Source organism: Crocuta crocuta, unplaced genomic scaffold (genome assembly GCF_008692635.1).
Source record: "Crocuta crocuta isolate KB4526 unplaced genomic scaffold, BGI_CrCroc_1.0 scaffold70, whole genome shotgun sequence".
Classification (NCBI taxonomy): Eukaryota; Metazoa; Chordata; class Mammalia; order Carnivora; family Hyaenidae; genus Crocuta; species Crocuta crocuta.
The window spans coordinates 4,579,186-4,585,969 of record NW_027528417.1 but is presented as its reverse complement, the minus strand read 5'-3'; positions in this window follow the sequence as shown (position 1 = coordinate 4,585,969).

Sequence of the window (6,784 nt, the reverse complement as noted above, 5' to 3'; positions counted from 1 at the left end):
CTGAGGCGACGAGGAGGGGCAGGCTCAAAGGACCGCTCTGCTCTCAGGCAGTGACGGGGTCACCAGTGCAGATCGATCTCATGAAGCACTGGCTGACGTAACTGTACTTTCTCTAAGTGAAACAAGCAACGGCCCAGGATATATCAAGGAATTTTTTTTCTTTTTTTTTTTTTACATTTATTTATTTTTGAGATAGAAAAGGAGTGAGCGCGCGCACATGAGCAGGGGAGGGGCAGAGAGAGAGAGAGGGAGACACAGAATCTGAAGCAGCTCCAGGTCTGAGCTGTCAGCACAGAGCCCGACACGGGGCCCGAGCCCACGAACTGCGAGATCATGACCTGAGCCGAAGTCGGACACCCAAGTGACTGAGCCACCTGGGCGCCCCAAGGAATTTTAATGTATCCAGTAGTCAGGCAATTTATTCACATATGTAGAATAGTAATTATTTGTAAAGAGAAAGGGGTTAACATTCAAGCCACAAAGCCTGGACCAGCAGGGCTGACAGTAAGTTCCAAATTCCTACACAGAATCTGCCTCTTGTTAAAATGATGAAAAATGCTAAGTGTGTCACCACTTCTGGCGACAGCCTGGAATAAAAGTGCTCACATAACAAATGGTGACTTAAGCAAAAGCTGGTATGTAGAAGTTACTCCAAAATAAATAAAGCCAACACTCACAATTACTCCTTGTTGCCAGGAAAACAATGCAAGTTGGAAGTTTGGAGAATTTAAAAACATGATAATCTAAATCTCTCTTCCAAACTTGTATTAACGCTGTCAAAGTTTTGTCATCTTCTTCTTTCCTTGCTGATATGATGAAGATGTTCATTTTAAAAAAATGGTCAGAAAAGAATACTGAAACAGAAAAAAGTAAACTATTCTATAAACAAAACTATTGGTATCTAGCATTTCACTTACTGTCACTTAAAAGACTGAACCATTTGAGATTCTTTTACATTGTTAAGTCTGCAAATTACCTGATTTCTTTTTTTTTTACTTTTTTTAATGTTTTATTTACTTCTGAGAGAGAGAGAGAGAGACAGCTTGAGCGCTTGAGTAGGAGAGGGAGACACAGAATCCGAAGCAGGTTCCAGACTCTGAGCTGTCAGCCCAGAGCCCGATGCGGGGCTCGAACCCACGAACCGTGAGATCACGACCTGAGCCGAAGTTGGACGCTTAGCCGTATGAGCCACCCAGGCGCCCCAATCTGATTTCTGAAAAGCAATGTGGTAATACATACATCAAGAGCCTTAAAATAATTAATATCCTCAATTTGATAATCTCACAAGATTTATGTCTTAAAGAAATGAAGATGTTGAAAATTTTTACAGTTAACAATGTTCAATGATATTTATGTACACAAAAAAAATTAAATAATCTAAAGGTATACAATAAGAAAACAATTGAATAAATCACAGTATACCTAACATTAACACTAGGCAGTCATATTTTCAGGCTACTTAAATTCATGGGAAATTCTCACAATGAAATGTTAAGTAAAAAACTTCATATGCCAAATTTCATGGCATATGATCTCAATTTTTTTAAGTGTATAATCTGTCTGCATATATATCTTAAAAATACCAAAATGTTAAGATGGTAAGATTACGGAATTTTTTTCTCTTTACGTTTTCCTGTTCTTTTCAAATTTTTGGCAGTGAGTGTGTGCTCCTTTTATAATCTAAAGAAGACAGAGGTTATTAACATTTTGATTTTTTGGGGTGCGCCTGGGTGGCTCAGTTGGTTGAGTGTCCAACTTCAGCTCACAGTTCATAGGTTTGAGCCCTGCACTCGGCTCTGTGCTGACAGCTTCAAATTCTGTGCCTCCCTTTCTCTGCCCCTCCCCCTGCTTACACTCGGTCTCCCTCTCTCTGTCTCTCTCAAAAATAAAAAATAAACAAAAATTTCTTTTAAATTTTGACTATTTTCTACATAATCACCCAATTATTATTATAGATCTATGAAAAGACTAATTTCCCTAAAAATATATGGTCTAAAACCTATTTACGTCATCTTAATAAACAAGACCTATTCGAGGAAATATTTTGCTTCCCTTGTGGGACAAGGTATGCAATCCCTTCAGGCTGAGGAGGACCAGGAACCACTGAGCCTGTTTTCATTAGCAAATATTTGAGTCCTAATCGTGTAGGACATAACACAGCTCTAGCCTCTACAACCTTCCAAATCAGTTATCTACACATAAAAAGATCAATAATTATACAGGTTAGCCTGGGGAAGGTGTGCCAAAGGACGAGCGCGGGACACTACGGAGGGAGGGTCCCAAAGACAGGGCAGCCCACAGACCAGAGCATATCCTTCAGGAGGCAGCAGGGCGACATCACTCTCAAAAGCAGGGGAAACAGTGGAGCGTGCATGCGGCTGGCTTCGGGAAGGAGTCTCAGCTTCGATGATGTCATGATTTGGGGTAGACGTGAGGTGGGGTAGACGTGAGATGGGTTAAGAAGGCTACTCCTGGGGCGCCTGTGTGGCTTAGTCGGTTAAGCATCCGACTTTCGCTTAGGTCATGATCTCGCGGTTCGTGGGTTCGAGCCCCGCATCGGGCTCTGTGATGACTGCCAGCTCAGAGCCTGGAGCCTGTTTCAGTCTGAGACTCCCTCTCTCTCTGACCCTCCCCTGCTCACGCTGTCTCTCTCTCTCCTAGAAATAAATAAAACATTTAAAAAAAAAAAAAAAGAAGGCTACTCCTGAAAAATACCCAATAGCTCACCACTGGAAAACTTGCCATACTCAATAATTCACCGTATATTTATGAATTATACTTAAGTTCAATTAAGGTGTCATTAAAGAGTTAAAAATGCACAGAAGCAGCTTCTCATCATAGAGCTGGTAAGAGGTCTCCACAGAAGAGTAAAACCCCAGATAGTAACACGAAAGCAACATACAAATAAGGTCATCAGAGGATTTAAACCAATTTTCAAAGTTCAAGGTCCACCAAAGTTCCATAAAACACCAATTTTTGTTTGGACTTAGATTAGATCTCTCTCATTATCACCCATACTGCTTTCCTAAAAATCTATCACTAGCCTAAAAAGTTTTCTATAGACAGGAGTCCAGTCCCATAACAAAGCCACAGCTGACCTGGTCTCATTTCAAATTTTAAAAATGTCTTTTACTGCCACAACTGCTCGTTTTAAAATTCCAGTTTTCTGTTAACGCAGGTCTCAAAAAGGGTAAACAATGTAATTTCTGGGAATCTATGTAGGTACTCTGGACTCTACAATCTGTTTCATCACTTATTCCTCAGAATCAGCAATGTAACAGAACCATCATACCCATTTTTACAGATGAGAAAGCAGGACCAAAGAAGAAAAGGACTCCCTTGCCCCAGCCCTACACCCAGGAAAGACTCCAGGGTCCTCCAATTTTTCCTCCAACAAGACACTACTTTCCTTTTACCTAGGACTTTCTAATTCCTAGGGAAAACAACAGCACTGAAATAAGTCTATTTTGGGGTGGTGGGGTGGCTCAGTTGGTTGAGTTTCCAACTTTGGCTCAGGTCATGATCTCGGGGTTGGTGAGTTCGAGCCCCGCATCTAGCTCTCTGCTGTCAGCACAGAGCCTGCTTGGGATCTTCTGTCTGTCTCTCTCTCTCTCTCTCCCTCCCCCTCTTTCTCCCTCTCTCTCTCTGCCCCTCCCCCACTCGTGCATGGACATGTGTGCGCACTTTCTCTCTCAAAAATAAAATATTAAAAACAGTTAAAAATTTTAAACTGTTTTGCAATTTCTCATGTTCCTCTAATTCTGATATGCTAAGCTACTTACCTAGCCCAGTAATCAATTAAATGGAGGAAATTCCCTAGCAGCACCAAAGAATTACCTAATAAACATTACTAACAAACGATTCCATTAAAGACTTTTTGAAGCTTCTGTTTAAGAAATGAAGTTACAGGCAAATAACTATTCAAAAGACAGAGATATTTACTGATGGTGTAAAAATGGAATGGCGCCTTAAAAAGAACTTCACCTTAGAGTTTACACACAATTTTGTGATGCCAAGGACAGCCAGAGGCACAGAACAGCCAACACGAAACAAGTAATTCAGATGAATTTAGGGAGGTTCTATTTTCTACTTAAAAACTGTATCCTTTCCCAAATGCAATTTTAATATACTTTGCAAATTACATGCTCTCCATTTGTTTCTGAAAAAGCATTTTCCTTCGCAAGAGGATTAGCGGATAGCCATAAAACAGGAGAGCAAAGGACACAATCAAGCCCTGAAACTGAGGCTGAATGAATATTCTCACTCCACATGCCCTTCAGTACGTACACACAATACTTTACACCAATAGAGCGAGAACTGTTTCGCTTGTAGGAAATGAGGTAAAACAGAAAGCCAAACTTTAGATTCAATCGCTCTGCTTTTGTCCACTGTTATATAAAAGGCTATAGAGTATTAGGACTATTCTAAAAAGAGACCCATGAATACAGCACGCTCTGGCTTCATAAGCTCTCCATGAATATTCGTTAGCATGTTGTCCCAAATCTGAAATGAACTTTATCTAAGTTAAGTTATACTGCAAGAGTAAACCTACATTATCTAAAACATAATTTCTTTAATAAAGAAAAACCAACATGGTTAAGTATGTAGTAAATCCAGTTTAATTTATTATTCAAACATTTCCCCCTAGCTATGCAATATAAAGACAATATAATGGCCTGAGAGGCATGTACACAGTGGGGGAGGGGCCATCAGAGAGGGGCTGGGAGGGCGTCCTAAGTTTCAGCATTTCAAACTACCACATGGGCCACTTTTCTTTCTTTTTTTTTTATTAGTTTATTATTTTTTTTATCAAGGAGAGAGACAGAGCATGAGCAGGGGAGGGGCAGAGAGAGAGAGGGAGACACGGAATCCAAAGCAGGCTCCAGGCTCTGAGCTGTCAGCCCAGAGCCCAACATGGGGCTCGAACTCATGGCCACGTGACCTGAGCTGAAGTCGGACGCTTAACTGACCGAACCACCCAGGTGCCCCTGGTCAACCTTTCTTATTATCCTCACCAGAGAGGTGCGCTTTAGAAACGATCACACTTCATTGACTGGGCAGGCAAGAGCAGCAGCGTCACTGCGCAACACAGAGAGCCACCGGACCTGGGGCCCAGGAAGTTACTCAGCTTCTACGAACAGGCACGTCTCAATCTATAAAACAAAGGTAATCGCCACCGTGCACAGCTATTAGGAAGGCTACGTGGGATAATACATATGAGCAGGATGTGAGTAAGACCAAATCACCCACTGTCTTTCCCCCAACTTTCCAGAACTGGCCTTCCTCCCAGGAGAGTCTGACATTGAGAGGGGTTATACACTTAGCCCCCAACCCCCTAACAGGCCCACCGAGCTGCCCCTGAACGCCGCTACTGCCCACACCAGGAAGATCGCCACCACTAGGGCTGTACAGGCAAGGATACACCAGAAGAGGTGTTCTCTCCCCAAAAGCTACCTTGGAGAGTTCACTCAGGAGCCATCTCAGGGAAACTCATTTCCTTGTTTGAGCGAAGAACTGAAAGTGATGACTGACGGGAAGAGGCCTTTCAGAAGAGAAACCTGAGGGAGCTTGCTGTGACCGGGGCAATAATACACGTGGAGCACAGGTGATGAGGTCAGTCAGGTAGGCGGGGGCCAGGCACCCAAAGGGCCTTGCATTCCATGCAAATCAGCTGCGGTTCCTTAAGTCTGGTGAGCTCTTACCGTGCTTCAGGGCCCCGCTGAAAGGTCAACCCTCCTGAGTGTGTCCTTCCCCTCCCCACACCCCTGCACACCAGCTCCCGTGCCATTCCTTTCCCATCAGGGCCCTTATCTCAACTGTGGTTATATAATTCCTTGGGTGATTATGAGAGTAACAATCTGTGTCCCCACTTCAACTAAATGACAGCTTCAGTCCGTGTAAGGCCCACGTCCATTTTATTCCGCTCTCTATTCCAGGGCCTGGCCAGTATAGCATCTACTCAAAAGACACAGATACATCCTACTAAATGAACACATGAAAGCTGGCACTAAGAAGCCAAAGAGGAATCCTGAGCGGGGGAATGGCAATCAGAGACGGCAGTTACGCAAACCACTCCGGCAGCAGAGCAAGGGCCAGACTACGGCTGGGGACGACTGAAAACGTCTCCAGGTAAATGATCGCTCAAAGACCTAAACACGAAGGCCACCAGTATGTGGGCAGTGACGACGAGCATGCGATGGAGGAGACACATTCAGGAAGCAGGATCCAAGAACTCAGGGCATGGGGGGTGGGGGGAAGGCAAAGCAGAGAGGGAAATCCAGAATGACTCAAGCGGAGAGTGGTGGCAACAGTGGCGCCCTTCGCTCAGATGGGAAATACACAGAACAGGAGCATTTCCTGAGCATGTACTGCATGCCAGTGCCGAGGGAAAGACCTGCTTCCAGTTCCAAAATGCTATGACTGAAAAACAATTTAAATTTAGCCCAGCTGTGTTAAAATGGCTCTCAATGAACTAACTGGTAAAATCAACAAAGCAAAGTTTCGATTTCTGAAGTTTCTTCATCACGACATCACTTGTGTACACCGACTGTGCGTGAGGCAGTGCTTTGGTCTGGGGATGCTGAAATCAAAGAAGTGGCCTCTGCCTCCCGGGAGCTGAGTCTTTTCAGTTTGAGAAAAACTTTACCTGCATATGGACAATGAGAAACTGAGGCCCAGGGAGGCTATGATCTGACCATTTCTATGACCCATAACCCACGTTTCTGGAGCACAGACTTCATAACCTCCATGACATTTCCACGCCAGTACACGGCGGGGGGTGGGG